This window comes from Podarcis pityusensis, assembly GCF_964106645.2.
Source record: "Podarcis pityusensis genome assembly, chromosome: 3".
NCBI classification, from domain to species: domain Eukaryota; kingdom Metazoa; phylum Chordata; class Lepidosauria; order Squamata; family Lacertidae; genus Podarcis; species Podarcis pityusensis.
The window spans coordinates 13,404,051-13,424,979 of NC_138026.1; the positions used below are offsets into that span (position 1 = coordinate 13,404,051).

Below are 20,929 nucleotides of genomic sequence, written 5' to 3' on the forward strand. Positions count from 1 at the left end.
AGAGGATGCAAGAGATCCAAATACCTCAGCAACTACAACAGAGGCTGCATATACAGTGTATTTCATTTTTGCTTCTTTTCCGCTTCTTCTATCTGTCTAGGATTTAGCAACAGCACAATTTCTATATCCCCAGTCCAGCTGTTTGTTTGAAGAATTTATAGCCTATTCCTTTTCAGTTCTCAAAGAGGGTACTAACAATAAAATAACCACACAGAATAAAAGTGATAAAGATCAAAACAACAATATAGTGTGCTACCTGGATTCAGGTTGAGGCTTCCCCCTTCCTCGCCCAGCCAAATGTTTGTGATTGTATCTGCAAAGGAAATAGAAAACTCAACACCCTGAACGGAGACAACCTAAATTCACGAGCAAAGGCCATTTATCTCATTGAAAGCCATGGGAGATCTAATGACAGCAGAGAGATTTCTTTAGAGGGACCACCGCCACATTATGCCCCTTCCCAAAGTTTGAGGTTATGTAAGAAGTAGGCATTGTTGTGGTTCTAAGCCTGAACCGTAATCACCTGCCATTTTGCAGATGCTCTGGTTGGAGACTTACTTACAGTGCCATATTTAGAACTGGTCCACGAGCAAACCAGTCACCCAGACAGCTGGCTTTTGGGAGGGATAGACTAGCCTAATAGAGAGTTTGAGCACTGGAGAATAATAATATGAATATAAATAAGAGATTCCTCTAGGGCATGATTCTCAAAGGGTGTGGCACACCATACTGGCTTGGCAGGAGAGGACAGCAAGTGTGTTGGGAAGATTCAAGGACAACCAAAGGAACATTTAAACAAATCCCTGTAGTATAGTATATACGGGCAGATATCTTTTCAAAATGAGAGCTCTTTTCAAGTTGTTGTTTTCCCCCAGTGTATTCCTTAACAATAAAAAAAATTCAGCGTGGTGCAAGCAAATTTGTATTCTGAAAGTGTGGCCCAGAGAAGAAAGTTTGAGAACCACTGATCTTAGGGCATCGCATGGTCTAACACGACCACAATAGAAAGCACACGAGCACACAACACAAATCAGGAAGCTGCCTGCACATGACTCTGGTCGGTCATGTAGTGAACTTGAGCACCCTGTAGCACATTCCAGGGGGCCTCTTGCACTCAGCGCCATGGAAACTGTCCCCACACACATGAACCTGATGGATAATAATAATAATAATAATAATAATAATAAAATTTAATATTTGGCTCCCAACTGAATATTGAAAACATGATGCAGCATTAAACATTAAAAACTTCCCTAAACAGGGCTGCCTTCAGATGTCTTCTAAAAGTCAGATAGTTGCTTATTTCCTTGACATCTGATGGGAGGACGTTCCACAGGATGGGCACCACTACTGAGAAGGCCCTCTGCCTGGTTCCCTGTAACCTCACTTCTCGCAGTGAGGGATCTGCCAGAAGGCCCTTGGCACTGGACCTCGGCACTGAATGGTGGGGGTGGAGATGCTCCTTTAGGTATACAGGGCTGAAGTACACAGCTGCCCTGGACACAGAATTGACCTGTGTCTCCATGGACAGCTGTGAGTCCAAAATGACTCCCAGGCTGCACACCTGGTCCTTCAGGGGCACCGTTATCCCATTCAGGACTAGGGAGTCCTTCACACCAGTGCTAAGGAGTCTACAAATGTTCCAGCTCATACGTGGAACATGGCCATGTGAAAATGTTTCTCAGCAGTCTCCCATGTGAGACCGTCAACACTTCTTAATTTCTTAATACCCATCAACAGGAGGCCAGGAGATTATCTATCTATCTATCTATCTATCTATCTATCTATCTATCACCTGCCTCTCACCCTAAGGTTCCAAGGCGGGTTACAACATTAAAACACAATATTCAGGAAAGTTAAAAACAACTTACGATCACAAAAATAAAGTGGCTCCTGAAAATATACACCTTTTGTATGGGAGAAACTTCATGGCAACTTTCCAAAGGTCAGTAGGTTAGTTTCTACTTACACTCCCCATTCCCTGCCATCTCTATCCTTCCTCAAGGCAAGCAAGAAGAGTTCAGTGATGTGTTTCTGCCAGGCAAAAATGTCACACTTAAGAATATTCCATGGGGTGAAGAGCTGTCTGTGAAGCAACAGAGCTGGTTTGGAAGAGGCTAGGATGCATGCTTTCTAGGGCTGAAAACCATAAAACAGATAAGCAATTCTACTGCAAAGACCAGCTACAGAAGGTGCCGACTGGCTAGCATCAGTGACGTCACAATGACACCACCCTAAATTCCTGGAGTGGTTTTGCCATTGTTTTGGAAAATGTTTCTTTCCTTTCTTTATGGGAAGGATGGATACATAGTAAAATATATATATAGGCAAGCAGGTTGACTGAAGCATGAGAGAGAGAGAACAGTTGGTGACCAAAACAGCACTCAGTTCACTGGTATAGATGTCTGTCATACACAGGCTTTCCTTGAATGTTTCTGTCTGTTTCCAGCCACAGTTGATCATTGGTAAGAAAAGGAATATATTGTCATTTTGTCCATTCAATTTACTCAAGCCCACAATTTGTTTCCTTCCCACCTCCCCAACTACCCAGGAGAAACAATCAACATTTCTTTCATTTCCAAGGTCAACATCCTCTATGTATTAATGTGGCTATTATATAATGAGTTTTACATCTTGCTATAGGTTTAATTAGGATAGAAGCTTTTCCATGGTTGTTTAAAATCTTCCAAATTGTAGAGCAATTACTCTGCGTAATACCCCGACAGCTATTACATTTGGTTTTACTGCAAGCAATAATTGCTCACATTTTCTTACAAGTATGTAATCAACACATTAAGAAGCGAATCTCTTCTTGTGGAGCTGAAAATGAGCTCATTTTCATTTCGCCGTTAAAAGAAAAATGAGAGGGATGCTCAAAAATAGCACATTATCTGTGCTTTTGGGGGGGGGGACTACAAAAGGTTAGTAAAAAATAAATAATCAATATGGTGTTCTTTCATCTTGGGATACCCAATACTGTTTAAGTCATCTATCCAAAAGGGTTGCTTCACTTATTTCAGGAGCACCAGCAAAAGCTTATTCACAAGACCCAGCCTGATAGTACTCAAGTTTGTGGTCATATATAACAGTCCAAACCCCTCCTCATGTGTGCATTCTCTGGGAGCAGCCATATCCAAATAGCCATCTGAAATGGAAGCTATCTGTGACTTGGACCAGGTATGAGCAACATCATCTGTGCAAAGGCTTGCATGCTAGTTGCATTAGGGAAAATATATGATGACCAAGGAATCTGGGCATATCGTTCCTCTGTGGAAAGGTAGCAGAAGATCATCTTTTCTTCACCACCAATTCTGCCATAGTGGACTCCACAGCCAAGATGGTCAAGGATAATGGGATCTGTAGTCTAGCAACATTGGATGGGCACCAGGCTAGTGAAGGCAGGTGTAGACCTTCAGCTGTGCTCTATGCTATGTTCAGAGGGAATAAGGACAAATTCCCCCACCTTTAACACTCTTACTCCCTCCCCCCACTGGTTGCCTTAGCATTTTTAGTGTGGTAGTCTTTGGGGGCACTTAGCAGAAACCGTGTTTTGTCCAATAAACATTCCTGTTTGGGGGCATCTTGACTTCACCTGGTTTGGCACGCCACAATCAACTGCCATCACAGTGTGGCAACTTAGAATTGCAATAAACGATCACTCGCTCAAGAAGTTTACATCCCTTACGCATTCAACAAGCAAAAGCCTACTGGACTGGCATGTGAACCTTACTTACCTCAACACTGGTGACAAAATAGCACCCCTCTCTTGCATATGAAGCACATTATAGGTGGCGCTGTGGTCTAAACCACTGAGCCCCATGGGCTTGCTGATGAGAAGGTTGGTGGTTCAAATCCATGCACCAGAGTGAGCTCCCGTTGCTCTGTCCCAGTTCCTGCCCCCCTAGCAGTTTGAAAGCATGCCCGTGCAAGTAGATGAATAGGTATCGCTGCGGTGGGAAGGTAAATGACATTTCCATGCGCTCTGGTTTCCGTCATGGTGTTCCGTTGCGCCAGAAGTGGTTTAGTCATGCTGGCCACATGACCTGGAAAGCTACCTGTGGACAAATGCCGGCTCCCTCAGCCTGAAAACACGATGAGCACCGCAACCCCATAGTCACCTTTGACTGAACTTAATCATCCAGGGGTCCTTTACCTTTTTCCCTTATGACAATTTAGGGGACTGAGAGGGCCATGTGACAACATGTAGGATGATAGGGGGCTCAGAAGGAACATCTGGGAACTGCTGTTGCTGCCCTACAGCATTTTCTGCCTGTGGCTGTTGCTCCCCTCTGTCTAACGGTAGGGCCAGTCATCCTGGATGATACCTGAGTTTTCCTATGAATCTTTGGGAATATAGGATCCAGAATAGGAATTTGAACTGGCTAACCTGCGTGCTGCCGCTTCAAACTCTCCAGCACCATAATCTGCAGCGAGGAGCTGCAAAAGAGCTTCACCCTTTGTGTTCCATATGCAAAGAAGATCAATGGCAGGGGTTTATGGTTGACAGAGACGGTATCATTCTCAGATCATATTCCAACGTCATTCTGCAAAGCGGCGGGGGGTCTTTTCTGTATCGCAGCCTATGATCAGAAATGGTTTCATGTGTGTTTCTCTTTCTGCATGTGTGCGCGCGTTGAATGTTTGTTCTTTGTTTAAATAGGCCACGATTTAATCAAGGCAGTATGCACAATAACACAACCCATTCTCAGCAGCAGGCAGTATCTTTGCTTTATCATCAGAAGTGATAAACCTAGGGAGAGTGTCAGAGGGGTTAGCCACTTGGTCTTGTCAAGCATCTCCTCCAACACATTTGCTGTGGTGGTGTGGGGACCTCTCTCTCTCTCTCTCTCTCTCTCTCTCTCTCTCTCACACACACACACACACACACTGCACATGTGCAATATGAGAACCTGTTCAGAAGATGAGGAATCTTCAGAAGATGAGGAATCTGGCACTTGCTAAGAACCGAAAAAGCATAAAGACACCCAGCAAGTTATTGGTGTGTTGGTTGGTGGTCTGTGTGCGTACACACACACACACACACACAATTTCAGAGGGGAGGATGCCAGCATATGGTTCCCATCTTGGAATTTCTCAAAGCTCTTTTTTCACGCTGACTCACAGATCGTTGCAACGGTTCGGGGACCCCCCTTGGTGGGAAAGTAACTAGTCAGTGACTTGGAATCACTTACTTGACAACGTGTGCCCTGTCACACAGGAGGGGAACAAATTATAGCTCTCGGCGATCATGAAGTCTTCAGATGTTATGGTTTTCTTATACAGAAGGAACTTCTGTGTGAGGAAAACACATAAAGAATGTTTATATCCTCCTCTATTTCATGTGTGTGTGTATGTGGACTGTGATTGCTTGTTGGCTGGACAGAATCCAGACCTTTAATGTACTTTTCATATTTGCACACAAGTAGGGGTGGGCAGACCTGCCCATTTCAGTATCTCTCAATTTCTCACTTAGAATGATCATGGACCATCCTAAAAAGCTGACCCTGATTTTTTTAGTTTTCTGAAGACTCTATATAGACACATGCAAACATATAGTAGAGCTGAAGTGCATCCCCCCCCCCATTTGTTTACTTTGATATTGACATATCCTCATCAATTACATCTTAAGTTACCTTTGATTTGGTGAATTTCACAAAAGGCTATCCAAAGGCTAGCCTTTTGCTTCTCAGAGCTAAACACTTGGACTGATTGGCTGGAAAGGCTGTAAGAATGAATTAGGCATTTTGCTGTTCTCAAATGTGGCTAGATTACAAGTTACAGTATTTTCTAGCCCTTTTGGTCAATCACTATTTCCCCCCATCCTATTCGGCTACTGTGAATGTCACAGCTACAGCATCCTCCCCTCCTTTCCCTTGCCTGCTTTTTTATGAATGGGATGCCCTGTTGGTCAATCTAATAAAGGTCTTTTCATTATACTTTCTCTCTATGTCAGATGGCATTTAGAGAGGTTAAAGGGGGGAGAGTTTCAGAAAACGCATGGCATTTTCCCATCGGCTACTGTTATGATAGCACAGATTAATGTGGCAAGTATGATGCATAACAGTTCATCAGCACATTTACGGCGCACATAGGCAGAAACACATTAAATGATACATTTTCTGTGAGGGTGAGATTTGGGCTCTTGAGTCCCATTACATCATCCACAGCATCTCTATTGTCAAAAATCCAAAGGGGTTCTTTAGAAACATCTTTTGACTTAAAAATAAATAAATAGCCAAAGCTAAACCCTAACTTGAATTTTATTTTCTAGGAATGTAAAAAATAAAATAAATGACATGGGTCTAACCGTGGCTGGCCTTCCACTCTCTTCTATTTTTGTCAGTCTTTCACAGCTGTGGTTGCAATGTAGTAGCAATTATGGTAGCCCAAGCCAATAAACCATTCTGAGGAAAGGAAATCAGTTTCCTTCGTTTGTCTGACATGGCCCAGTTTGGGGCATTCCATCAGCTACTCCTCAGTCATAGAACCTCTTAACAGATACAGCATGAATCATATTTCATTCTCAGACTCCTTTGAAAACAGGGGTTGGAACCAAAGCTTCTGAGTAATTAAAAAAGAAGAAGAAGAAGACAAGAATATCCTCCCATGGTGAGCCACTCTATGCCGTATCAAGCCACGACTTGGCCTGCACACCTCTGTGTCTGAAAGCAAGGGAGACTCTTTTGAAGAGTCTCACTGTTTATTTGCCTGGATCCCTCTGTGCAGACAGACAGCCCTGAGAAACTTCTGTACACATGCTACAGATGTTTTCCTGTCTGCCTTTTCTTTTGGCCGAATGTGTCTGACCTCTAACATGCCCACAGGGAAGGGAAACCAAAATAAAACACATATACAAAATGCGGGGATCAGCGGCTGGGCGGCAACACTGCTCTGAAGGCTCTGGACAGGGTAGTAGATTACAAACTGAACATGAGCCAAGTATAATAGTGGGTGCGACGACGTTACCCAGAAGGCAGTGCCATTTTTAAGCCCCATAAGAAAATGCAAGAATGAGCAAGCCATCCGAATGTTGTAGCCTTTGGGGAGACTTGTCTGGAGAAATCTGAGTCTAGAAGGGAACACGACATTGAAAGATGGAGGCTGAGCTATTTTTTGCACAGTGTAACATGGAGAGCAGTGCAGGTGTTTGAGAAGCGGGGGAATGGTTTGAAGGAAAATTAGGAAAACAGCATATACAACTGTGCACATTCTGCATTGAGTAGGGCAGGCAGAGATTTCCTTCCTGTCCTGAGTTTGTTGCAATCAGCTCTGTTTCTTTTCTGCTACAGTTCAGCTTCTGCTAAAACCTACATTATCTGTCTCACTCGTGGCTGTGATCGAAACGAATGCAATTAACTAATTTCAATACTTTTCAATGGAAGGGAAATGTCAAAAACAATGCACACCTAAGAATTTTTGGGAGATGATTGTTCAAGGTCTTTGCAGCTATTGTTGGATATGTGGTGCCTTCTGATCCACGTTTAAGTCTTTTGGGAAACATGGAAAAGGATATTCAATCAGAACACATAACGACAGTAGGAAATTGCTTGAGAGCTGTAAGAGTTTTCCTGGCCACTAACTGGCCAGGAAACACCTCAAATACCCTTGATGATGGAATGGATGCTAAAATATTGTGCAATAGTTAAACTAGTGGAGATAGTTGGATCAAGGGAAGGGAGATTGGAAAAGAAGCAGTTTGAAAGATCATAGTACTCCTTTTTTCTTTTATTTAAATCAGCAGTATAATCTACAGGTTTTTTATGATTTCATGCTGCTGAGATGAGCAACATAAGGAATTCATCATTTTGAATGCTGCAATATTAGGAAATATTTAGGAACTGGCTATGAATGATCTAACAAAAGCTGGATCTGGAGCAGGTATCATTTGGGCTCTCCTTCCAAAAGCAAAAATGAGTGGGCACAATTTCCTAAAACAAGCCATCAAGACTGTGTGGGGTACAATCAGTGGCGTAGCGTGGGTTGTCAGCACCCGGGGCAAGGCAAGTAATTTGCGCCCCCTAGCCCGTGGATTTGCGCCCCCTAACCCGTGGATTTGCGCCCCCTAACCCTAACCCCCAGATGTTGCGCCCGGTGCGGCCGCCCCCCCCTGCACCCCCCACGCTACGCCACTGGGTACAATTGTGCATAATACATGCTTACACCTTTAGTAGACCCTGGTCTCCTTTTCAGAATTAACACCCATTTGCAGCACGCTGCAGCTCAGGCTTTCCCCTCCTGTTTCAGAGGTTTAAACTGGGTAGCTAGACCTGGACAGTTTCAATCTCACCTGCTGAGAATATCAGCTTTCTGGTGTTTGGTGGGGACAGAGAACTCTTACAGTGAGCTTAATTAAGCATGGACTGTTTGACTTAGCTGGGTTTGGACTGCAATAGGTTATTTTTCCTGGCTGGGAGCCAACCAAGTAAAGTTTGTCTAGGATAAGTAGAACAGCCAGCCTCCATCCTGCTGCACCCATTCATGAGTGTCTGAGCCACTCCATGGAATGTTATAGTTTTTGAAGTGGGGAGATCCTCGATTCCTTTCTCCGTTTTGCGTTGTCTCTAAATGGAAACTTTCTGTGGGATCTTAGCTTTCAAATCAGTGATAACTACCCCACCCCGAAGCTAACGCCAATACCAGTCAGTTACTGCACTGTCAGGAAAAGATTAACGTTGCGTCAGGGTGCGGAGGGCCTTGTCTTCCATTATTCAGCATCTCCCAGCATTGCATTGCATTTTAAAATGTACACTTGGAATGCCATAGGCATGTGACTGAAATGTAATGTATGGAGGCAGTGCTTTTTTTTCTAAAAAAATGTTTAGGGGTACTCTCATTTTCCTACCCATATTGAAATACTGCCCCTCACTGAGGCCAAACTTAGATTTACAAAATGTTTAGGGGTATGCTTACCACTGTGTCCCGCCAGAAAAAAAACAACCACTGCCCTTAAGCAATTACGGTTATCAGGATTCTTTTTTTTTGAGGGGGGGGGTGCCATAAGTATTCTTTAAATGTATGCTGTTGGTGTGACCTTAGAGAGAGAGTTGTGAGCAGATGAAAATATTAGCAGGATTGCAATAACACTTGGAATGTGGCAAATACTATGGAGATAATGGATTTATATACAATATGGACTATTGAAAAAGATGCAGTAGAAAAGGTTTAATAATAGATCCAGTGCTTTTTTTCCTAAAATAATAATAATATATGTTTAGGGGTTATGGTGAATTGAATTATGGTGCTGGAGGAGACTCTTGAGAGTCCCATAGACTGCAAGAAGATCAAACCTATCCATTCTTAAGGAAATCAGCCCTGAGTGCTCACTGGAAGGACAGATCCTGAAGCTGATGCTCCAGTACTTTGGCCACCTCATGAGAAGAGAAGACTCCCTGGAAAAGACCCTGGTGTTGGGAAAGATGGAAGGCACAAGGAGAAGGGGACGACAGAGGACGAGATGGTTGGACAGTGTTCTTGAAGAGACCAGCATGAGTTTGACTAAACTGTGGGAAGCAGTGGAAGACAGAAGTGCCTGGCGTGCTCTGGTCCATGGGGTCACGAAGAGTCAGACACGACTAAACAACTAAACAACAACAAATGTTTAGGGGTACTTTCATTTTCCTACTCATATTGAAACACTGCCCCTCAATGAGGCCAAACTTAGATTCACAAAATGTTTAGGGGTGTGCGTACCCCTGCGTTACCCCCCCCCCGAAAAAGCACTGTATGGAGGTGACAAGCTCATGTTGAGAAATACCTATAACATACTGTGGGGTTTGTCCGTTCGTTTGAAAATGTCTGTACAGGGGAGAGAGAAAGGGTTAAAATGTAGACCAATAGGAAAACCGGAGGCAGAGCTTACCTGTTTATAGAAGGGCTTACCCGAGGTTTGGGTGTGGGTAGTTGGTTGGTTTTAGTGGGTTGGTTGGTTGGGAAGGGCAGTTGGAAAAGCAGTTGGCAGGCAGTTGGAAATAGAGAGACAGTTAGTGCAGTGGGTTCTTATGTGAGGGGAGATAGAAGAGATAGAGACAGGATAAAATAAGACTAAGAAGGTGAAGAGTAACAAAATTTTGGAATGCAGTTAAAGTTTGTTTGTGTCTGCAATAAACTACACTCTACTTTGTTAACTTGAGAACCTGACTGAGACTAAGTGATTTACCGGGGAGGACCTGGTTGGTGGCAGCGGGTTAGTGGTGTACAGGTCACTAGTTCGTGAGACGACCGGGGGCTCCATACGAATGCCACACATACCATCACACATGGTAGGGAGTCAGGGTTGACTGCAGCTCCCTGTCAAATGTTCATCTGAAGCCAAACCCGGCTTTGCACGGCGTAATGTGTGAAACAGCCCTCAACTGCTGCTCAGTTGAAGATCTTGCTGGAATCTTCAGCGTGGAAGCTTCATTTTCTAATTTCTGCAAAGGAATGTGCTTTGAATGCAGAACTATCAAAACAGGAGAGCAAATGGGAGTCATGAACACAGGAATACCATTGGTGATGGTTTTAAAATGGGATGAGACAGTTGTGGCAAGCTTTCTCTCATTCACTGTTGAAAGTCAGCCTGAGTGAAAGTTATTGGGCCAGGCTCTCCCCCCCCCCCCCAGTGATTTGATGGGAGTTGGATGAAAGTAGACTCAGGGGGATAAATTATCTGCATTTTTCAGGAGCCACAAAGGGCACGTTTCTCTTCTGTTGCTTAGGCCAAAAAGTAATATTTACTGCTGTTTAAGCCATGGTAGAGTTTTCCGGTACCCCAGCAGCATCTGACTTTATTGACAAACAGAAGATCATGGGAATGATTCAAATTTTGTTCAAGGGACAGCCTACGGTTCAATGCCTGAGGAACAATGCCACATTAAAAATGAAGGGAGATGCCGGTGAGGTGCCATGACTTGCAGCAATGACAAAGGGTTTATTTATTTAAAAAGAGAAAGAGAAAACCTTACTTTCTGCTACCTCAGTTAAAAGATACCCCCACCAGAAAATTCAGTACCTCCACCCCCAATTTTTTTAGACACTTCCTCCCTACCTTTGCAACCAGGATTTAGTTGAAATCTATATTTTCTACCTCAAAGTTTAAAAATGAACAAATCATCCGTATTTATCAATCTTTCAAAAAATGTAAATGCTCACGCAATTGGATGCTGGGTAGCTGGCAATTCATCAGATTTAAACTAGATTGCTTCTGTACATGTCTCATGATGTGCTCAGTTTCTCATCTATTTGTGTCACAGGCTGAATACACATGGTCCCCTCCAGACATTTTGTCTACATTCAGAAAGAACAGTAGATGCATCCTGGCGCCGCCCACAACAGCCACACTGAATTCAGGATGTCAGAGATTGGGCAGCTGTGTGTAGGATGTTGAAGACAAGCTCAATAGCCATGGTTCTTGCCTCTCTCCTTGTGTAGGCTACACACGTGGAGGCAACTGTGTGTCTATTCCTACGAAGGGCTTTGTACCATGCTCTTCAAGATGCCTTGGGGCAAAGATGCAAAAACCATTGATCAGAGGTGATTCTTGTTATTACTGCAGCTGTAAGATATGCCACTATGAGCAAATGAAGTGTGGCAAATCCTGATTCACCTGACATACAGTGGTACCTCGGGTTACAGATGCTTCAGGTTACAGACACTTCAGGTTACAGACTCCGCTAATCCAGAAATAGTACCTCAGGTTAAGAACTTTGCTTCAGGATGAGAACAGAAATTGTGCAGTGGTGGCGCGGCAGCAGCAGGAGGCCCCATTAGCTAAAGTGGTGCTTCAGGTTAAGAACATTTTCAGGTTAAGAACGGACCTCCAGAACAAATTAAGTTCTTAACCCGAGCTACCACTGTACTCAGAGAGTAACACTGGTGTGAACTGGCCTTATTTTCTTCAAATTGCATGAGAACATCTATAATATTTAGCTAAGCAGCCTTGATTTGCTTGTTTAGATTAATCGAATGCTGTCTACATATGGTTATGAGGAAAGCTTAGAACGAAACTGAATAATTAAGAGTTTGAGAAAACAAGAAGTCACAAAACAGGAACTCTTCTGAAATACAAACCGCTAAATGGTTTGACTTGAGACCATGTTGCTCCAATAACACTGTTGTTATTGGAGTTGCACTGCAAGAGTTGTGCTGGGTTTTCTAAGAACAAGCAGGTGGGTAGAACAAGTGCATAGAATGACAGTCAGTGTTTGCTTGGATAGCAGACAAATGTCCAGTGAATGCAGACACAATCAAAGCTGTTCTTTTGCCCAGTAAGAATGCTAATTATACTGCCTTTGAGTTTCATAGGGTAAAGTACACTCTGTTCATGGGAAAAACCCTCCACACTTTGAGATAGCCTCCCATTGAGTCAGAAATTGGCAGCAATGACACCAGCCCTTTTGTCTCTGGTCTGACCCTAAAACGGTTTCAGCAAAAAGGGGTCATGGCTTTGGATCTAGAAGGAAGTAGGAGAAGGCAAATTATATGGAGAATTCTGTCTGTACCAGGGTTCCTTGGCACCCTCCACTGTGCCCCAAATCTTCACCTTTTCCCAGTTCAGTCAAAACAGATTAGAGGGTATCAGGGATACATTGCAGTTTGGAAAAGTGGGGCAACAGCAAATTACTGGAGCAATGACTTTAAAACAAAGTTGTTGCAGAGTTTCTAATGGAGCATCATTCCTTGCCATGCCCAAATGATAGGTTCATGTGGTCACCTTAAGAGATGACCCACAGCCTCCATTTATCATTTAAAGGTCAAGGTAAAGGGACCCCTGACCATTAGGTCCAGTCGCAGAGGACTCTGGGGTTGTGGCGCTCGTCTCGCTTTATTGGCCGAGGGACCCAGCATTTGTCCACAGACAGCTTCTGGGTCATGTGGCCAGCATGAGTAAGACGCTTCTGGCGAACCAGAGCAGCGCTCGGAAACGCCATTCACCTTCCCGCCGGAGCAGTACCTATTTATCTACTTGCACTTTGACATGCTTTTGAACTGCTAGGTTGGCAGGAGCTGGGACCGAACAATGGGAGCTCACCCCGTCGTGGGGATTTGAACCGCCGACCTTCTGATTGGCAACCTAGGCTCTGTGGTTTAACCCACAGCGCCACCCGCATCCCGCTATATATTAGAATCTTGGAAATTACGGTACAGGTGTCATTTCCCTTCAAATCTGCAAACCTTTATACTGCAGACAAAACTTTAATGAAGGTTTGGGTGTGCTCCACCCAAACTGAAGCACTCCAAGGTTCTATTGATCTCATTGGGAGAGCTATATTACAATCCTATATATGCCTACTCAAAAGTAAGTCTCATTAAATTCATGGGGCTTGTTCCCAGGAAAATTGGTATAAGACTGCAGCCTTTGGCACCTGTTTAATTTCTCCCTTTGAATCTAGTGGGGCTTGAAAGGCTGCAATCCACAGAATGACTCGTGAGTCTCTGATTTGACTTGAAACATCTTGTTAATACAGTGGTACCTCAGGTTACATACGCTTCAGGTAACATACGCTTCAGGTTACAGACTCTGCTAACCCAGAAATAGTCCTTCAGGTTAAGAACTTTGCTTCAGGATGAGAACAGAAATTGTGCTCTGGCGGCGCGGCAGCAGCAGGAGGCCCCATTAGCTAAAGTGGTGCTTCAGGTTAAGAACAGTTTCAGGTTAAGAACAGACCTCCGGAATGAATTAAATACTTAACCTGAGGTACCACTGAAGTGCCATCTGACCCCTTCCCTTTTTGTTGCTACAGGTGTCCCAGAAAGTTAATTTTCATTGCTTGGGGTTGATGTTCATGAGCTGCCTTATGACTCTGGATGACTGTCACAGGGACAAGTACAGGTGAGCATAGCTACTTCTGTTCTAATTACCTTCTCTCTTCCTCTCCAAGTGCTGGGTGCTTCCTCCTATCCTTCCTCTCTTCTTCCGTAGTTTCCTCTCGGCTGTTCTGCTGCTGCTTTGCCCATCAGTTGCTGCCTAGTCCATCTCTTCTCTCTACTCTGCCCTCAACCTGGGATGGTTACTGCACTTTGAAGGCTCACCATTGAATTTGGGGTGCCAGGCAACACTTCCACCTACCATCTGCACACACAGCTTGCTGTGATCTGTTTATTTCTTACCCTCTCTTGGCCATTGAGACCTCGTGAGGATGCTGCCTCCCTGAAGGAGAGAGAGAGACTGGCCATTGTGACCTCATGTTGATAGTGGCCAATGAAGGAGTGAGACTGGTCATTGTGTCCTTGTGCTGATGTTGTCCACCTGAAGGAGAGGGATTGGCCATTGTGACCTCATGTTGATAGTGGCCAACTGAAGGATAGAAACTTGTCCACTTGAAGGAGAGAGATTGGCCATTATGATCTCATTCTGGTGCTGATAACAATGTGAATGATGAATAATAATACAGGGCGTTATAGGGGCATTATTTGGGAATTATAGGGACAGAACTACCCAAACTGTATAGAAATTTATTCATGTATTAGACTACAGCAGCAAGAATGTTACTTGCCCAAAAATGGAAGGAAGAAGAAGTCCCATCAAAAGAAGAATGGATACAAAAACTTATGGAATACGCAGAAATAGAAACACATACCGGAAAAATAAGAAATCAATATCACAAACTTTTTATAGAAGAATAGAAATGGTTTGTTGAATATTTACAGATAAATTGTAATCAGATAAGAACATTGGCAGAATTATTGTAACAACCTGCAGTTTCCTAAGAGTATATATTTAAAGTAGATGAATCAATGAGCAAATTAAGTTGATTAGGATATGCAGAAGATATTAAAAATAAATTTAAGGAACCGCAGAAAGAGAAGGAAGGAATTCAAGTATTGAAATGTTAAAAGGATTGTAAAACTAGTGAAATGTATAAAATTGAATAATAATAATAATAATAATAATAATAATAATAATAATAATACAGGGCATTCTATAACAAAATATATTTTGTCTTCCAGTGAAAGCAGGGAAAACAAGCTTCCTGAGGAATCTGTCAAACCTTCAGGCGCATTAGTCCTTTGTTGCTTTGTTTGCTTCTGCAGAAAACCAGGGACCTGCATCAGGCTGGACTCTGAATTGGTTCTGTGAGAAACAAACGGGAGATTGGGGTAGGGGGTGGGTTGCAATAGCAAATGTTCTGACATGAATTGCTGCCCTAAAGGGGCCTGGCCACCAGGTTGTTTCACATAAAGCTCTAAACAGTTACCAGATGAGCAATAAAAGCAACTTCCCAGAACAGCAGATCAGCTGCAAGCTTGAGTCAGTGCATTTTCAGGATAAGGAGGCATGGAGTAGAAGCCTGCCCCACCCCCAAGTTGTCCTTACCTGGAACAGTTTGTTTCTGCTATTGTGTTTTGGTCAAATGAACAGGGGGGGAAAACGCTAGCCATTTAAGATGGCCTTAATGTGGCTTTGAAGAGGGGTGTGTACATCAGTTTTCCCCATCTGCACATGTGATGAATTGTTCTAATGATCAGCAACTATATCGATACTTATAAGGAAGATGATGCCGCAATGAATTTGCTAGTCTTTAAGGTACCAAGGCTCCAGCTCTTTCCATGCATTGTTTGCATGTAGGACATGGTAGTCTAGAAAAAATGCCAAGGCAGAATCTGATCTGAACATGTCAAACCACTGAGACCCTTATAGATACAACTACAATTTCAAAAAGCCATACTCCAAAATGGATGAGGAACAAATACCCTAAATCAGTTGTAGAAATCTAGACAACATTCAAAAAGTAAAAAATTGTTGCCCAGTATTATTCTTATTATTTTACATTTGTATACCGCCCTATACCCGCTGCTCTCAGGGTGGTTGCAACATAAAATCACAATACAGTGGAATCTCAGGTTACAGACTCTTCAGGTTACAGACTCCGCTAACCCAGAAATAGTACCTCGAGTTAAGAACTTTGCTTCTTGATGAGAACAGAAATCGCACGACGGCTGTACGGCAGCAGTGGGAGGCCCCATTAGCTAAGGTGGTACCTCAGGTTAAAAACAGTTTCAGGTTACGAACGGACCTCCAGAATGAATTAAGTTCTGAACCTGAGGTACCACTGTATAGAAAAACAAAACAAAAACAACCCAATCAACCTCCCCATCTGCAACATATTTTAAAAGAGTACTGGATGCCAATCAGCCAAAGGTCTGGTTAAAGAGGAATGTTTCTGCTTGGCACCCAAAGGTATATAATGAAGGCACCAGCTGAACCTCTTGGGGAGGGGCATTCCACAGATGGGGAGCCACTGCAAAAAAGACCCATTCTCATGTTGTCACCCTCCTGACCTCTCAAGGAGGAGGCACATGAAGAAGGGCCTCAGAAGATGATCTCAGGGTCAAGGTAGGTTCATATGGAAATCCTTAGTTAAGGCAGACATCTCCGACAGTGGAATTAAATTTTATGCTAATGTGACCTTTAAAGCCCTAAATGGCCTCGGTCCAGTATATCTGAAGGAGCGTCTCCAACCCCATCGTTCTACCCAGACACTGAGGTCCAGCGCCGAGGGCCTTCTGGTGGTTCCCTCACTGCACGAAGCCAAGTTACAGGGAATCAGGCAGAGGGCCTTCTCGGTAGTGGCATCCTCCCTGTGGAACGCCCTCCCACCAGATGTCAAAGAGAACAACTACCAAACTTTTAGAAGACATCTGAAGGCAGCCCTGTTTAGGGAAGCCTTTAATGTTTGATGCACTACTGTATTTTAATATTTGGTTGGAAGCCGCACAGAGTGGCTGGGGAAGCCCAGCCAGATGGGCGGGGTATAAATAACAAATTATTATTATAATAATCACTCTGTCAGTGCAAATGTCTCTCCCTTCCTCCTGGCCTGGGGATTCTCTTGACTCCCTCAGAGCTGATGGCATGAAGAGGGAGCAGAAGGGGGAAAGACACTGTTGAGTTAGTGGGGCTAGTTGTGCCGACTTCTGCTAGTGCAACTGTTCAGCTGAATCCGGCCCATAGATATATTTCATTGGAATACAAGCATACAATGGCTTAGCTCAAAGGCCGTTCACCTGCAGATGGCTAATTTGCAATTTCAGTGATTTTCTGCAGTGCTAACAAAGGACAAGAGAGAAATAAATAATTGCTTTTCATACCAGGTGCTTGTTGAGCGGAAAAAGTTATTTGGACTCTGAATATCTGAATCAGAACAGTGTGAAACTCTATTTGAAGTTATCCCAGATGGTCATTTGTGAAATAAAAACTTCAATTTAATGTGCCAATTCAGTGTTACGGAGGCAGAGAATGTGTCACATTTGGATTCTCTATAGCATTGGCACAATTTCCCTTCTAAGTGTCTGTGAAATGTTTTTGACTACTTATAAAACCCATCCTTGCTCATTAATGTAAAATAAATTTTGAAGCCATCACAATATGTTTCTCACATTGATTCAAATGAATAAGAATTGAAACCCGAAAGCAAAGCAGCCCAGTCATGGAATATAAATTAATTCTGGATTTGATTTATTGAATACATACTCTGACTGAAATGTTCTCCATTTGTCAGAATCAGAGAATTGAATCACAATAGGCTGCACTCAGATAGCACTTTATTCCATGTTTTTGACATTTCTTGACCTGATAATTTTTGCATTTTATGTGATCTTTCACATCACATAAAAGCCACTCGTAGTTGAAGTTTAGCATTCATATTTGTGTTAATTGTTTCCAGAAAAAAAACCCTGCTTGCCACACTGTTTTGAGTCAGAAAACCATGGGAATTTTTGTGTTGTGATTTCACATGGCAAAATGCAACAGGTGGGAATGTAAAGGAATGTTGGAAATTGGGACAGAAGCGCTAGCATTACAATCAATAAAAGCAGTTCACATTTTAATGCAAAGTTCCCTAATTCCCACTTCCTGAAACAATTCATGAATCGAAATGCAGCTTGTTCATTGAACTTCTCTGAATTTTGCTATGTAGTTCTCCAACCAAATAATGTAAACAAATGTTTGGTGGAGGAAATGTGTGAAAAAATGCATATATTTCAGGAAATTGCTTGCAAAGGTGTGCATATTAGGGAAAACTGCATACCAAAATATGTATAAGGAGAAAATGCTGGTGAAGTTTCATCAGTTTATTGATTTCTTTTTTAGAAAAACCATAGACTGATGTGGAATGACCGCTCCCTGCTTAAAACAGGGGGCACCCTTTGCGTGGATGCGCACAGCCCCTGGATCTGGAGCGGCTCCATCAGCACAGGCTTGGCTTCGCCTTCCCCCAGGTGGGATACCTGGAGGTCTCCGCCTACCTCAGTCAGTTGTCCAATCCCGCTTGGGAAAAGCGTTGCCAAGGAGACCAGGCCAGGTAGGGGAGGGACTACCTGCCCACACAATAGAGGGAGGATCTTACCTTGGAATCCTCAGTTGGCTCCAGAGCTTCTCCCACCCTACCCACCCTCAGTTAAGTCTTATTTTGCAGGTTAACTTTTCTTCACAGGTATGCGGGCGCTGCTACGTCAAGGTCGCTGTTGAAGGGCCGGAAAGGAATTCCCCTGCATTGGCAGGTTTTGCCTTTCCTGTAGCAAAACGTCACAACTTTGGCGGTATCAGGCCTTGGGCGGAATCCTTTAGTCTATCTTCCTCTTTGCAGCTGCGATACCAGGGTTCCCTGTTAAAAGGGTTTCTGAGGGGAGGCTTTGACCGTACGCCGAGAGGTCATCATTGCTCTCCCTTGCGACAGCGGCATAACGGGGGCAGTTATCTCTCCTTGAACATATGTTCTCCAGAGCTGGCCCATCCCCCCCCCCACACGCTGGATAACCCTGATGCTCCCTAGGTCCCCGGCTGGGGACTGGGGAGGGATAATGCCCAATGCCTGAGCCAAGGTCTACCCACATCTGAAATATAATAAAGTTGTGGCCAATTTAATCCCAATTTAAGCCCGGGGTCTGGGGGACTCCGCCTGTCCACGCAAATGAATTGAACTTAAAATGAACTTGAAAAATGAAAGAGAGAAATCAAAATTGACAGGTTAGTCTAGGTTTTCACACAACTTAGGACTCAGCCACACCTCTGTTTACCGACCACTTCCCCCCAGGAAGTGGCTCTGAATCAGAACAAATGGTAGTTTGGTTTTCTGCTGATTGTGGTTTGTTCTGATTTAGTGCGAGAGCAGTGGGGAAAAGCAGTGGCGCAGCGGCAAAATCACTTGAACCCGAACCTAGAAAACTCAGAGCAAGTGGGAAACTGCTGAGACCTGTGTTTTCCAGGCACAGGACAAGTGGGAATGTGGACGAGCCCTTAGTTTAAAAAAAATTCCACAGCATAAGCCCATATTTTCAAAGTAATGGACTCAAGGTGCCTCCGTATTTTCCCCATGTTCTAGGCCTAGCTTGCCTCCCACGATCCCCACAAATGGCTTTTGGGGAACACACTGGGCTGCAGTGGGGAGGCAAGTACAGTGGTACCTCAGGTTAAGTACTTAATTTGTTCTGGAGGTCCATACTTAACCTGAAACTGTTCTTAACCTGAAGCACCACTTTAGCTAATGGGGCCTCCTGCTGCCGCTGTGCCACCGGAGCACGATTTCTGTTCTCATCCTGAAGCAAAGTTCTTAACTCGAGGTATTATTTCTGGGTTAGCGGAGTCTGTAACCTGAAGCGTCTGTAACCTGAAGTGTATGTTACCTGAGGTACCACTGTACAGTCGTACCTTAGATCTCGAACAAATAGGCTCCCGGACAATCAAAACCCAGAAGCTGAATGTCCGACGTGGCTTCCGATTGGCTGCAGGAGCTTCCCGCAGCCAATCAGAAGCCGTGTTTTGGTTTTCAAAAGTTTTGGAAATCGAACGGACTTCTGGAACGGATTCCATTCAACTCACACGGTACGACTGTATGAGGAATTCCCTGTGTGTAAGCATCCTTGTTCATTTGGTGCTACTGGATACAATCCTCAGAAGCCTGCAACAGAAATGATAATTAAAAACATTTCTGGAAGAAAGGATTCGAAATGAATAGAAGTGCCTATTCTTTCTTTGATTTGAAAGATTGTGGCAGCACATCACAACTTATGTAAACTGTGTGGGCATGTAATTGGAATACCTGTTTCAGCTGCTGCAGTTTCTTATATTCCGTCTACTTAGAGCGGACCCATCCATTTGATAAGATTTTCTTCCTTCTGGGTTCAGGTTTCCTACAAAAGGCTTAGCAGAAGCCTTTGATCCCGGAAAATCCAAAGATCCTTTGGAAAGCTTTATGAACTCTAGAGAGGGCACATGAGCTGCCCCGGATTGGAATGACCTTTGCCTTTTTCATCTTTAGCTTTTAGGATAAGCCAGCACCCTCTCACAAGTCAGGCAAAAGAAAAACCCTCTATCCGACTTGCAGTTCCTAATTAAGATTCCACTTTCCCACTCCCAGGTCACAGGAACATTTAACATCTTCAGAGAAAGAAGAGTTGACCGGGGAGGTGAGGAAACTCATACCATCCTATATTGTTAGCAATCACACACAGGGCTTGAACTATTGGGCCAAGGTGGGGGAAGGATTTAATGAAATCTACAAGCCCTACTTCCTGATTTCCCCCTCCCCCGTTTTAGCCAAATCTGCCCCACAGGGCTAGTCCAAGATACTTTGCTTCCTGAAAAAGCGTCCCTTCACCACAAAGCAAAGAGTAAGGTATCCCAGGCCCTCCAACTGCCCCAGTTTTCCAGGGACAGGCCTGGATTTACAGAAGCCATCCCGGTTTCTGATTTGATGCCAGAATTTACCACCTTTCCTTAGGACGTCCCTATTTTCATTGGAGAAATGTTGGAGGGTATAGAGTTATGCGACCCCAGAACTAAGGAGATGAGTAACTATACAACCTTCAGAAGACAACAGGAGGAAGCCCTGTATAGGGAATTTGTAAAAAATATTTAATGTTTTTATTATGTTTTTATACATGTTGGCCCAGTTAGATGGGTGGGATATTATTATTATTATTATTATTATTATTATTATTGAATAGGATT

The 20,929-nt window shown here is 43.6% G+C and overlaps 2 long non-coding RNA genes across 3 annotated transcripts in view; one reads left to right on the forward strand and one right to left on the reverse strand.

The window, feature by feature from the left end:
- The window catches only part of LOC308473654, a 28,489-nt gene extending 13,713 nt beyond the window's left edge, over positions 1-14,776 (reverse strand). The window contains exons 1-2 of one of the 2 annotated variants that reach the window (XR_013984144.1): positions 13,840-14,776; positions 5,193-5,292 (exon numbers count right to left, since the gene is read on the reverse strand). This is a non-coding gene — a long non-coding RNA (uncharacterized lncRNA). Of the gene's footprint in view, positions 1-5,192; positions 5,293-9,859; positions 9,954-13,839 lie in introns of those variants that run through there. The other variant, XR_013984145.1, reaches the window with a different exon arrangement.
- On the forward strand, positions 9,962-15,341 carry LOC308473682. The gene is made up of 4 exons (XR_013984193.1): positions 9,962-10,049; positions 11,935-12,146; positions 13,722-13,810; positions 14,929-15,341. It is a non-coding gene; the product is annotated as an uncharacterized lncRNA (long non-coding RNA).
- The last annotated feature ends 5,588 nt before the right edge of the window (positions 15,342-20,929 follow it).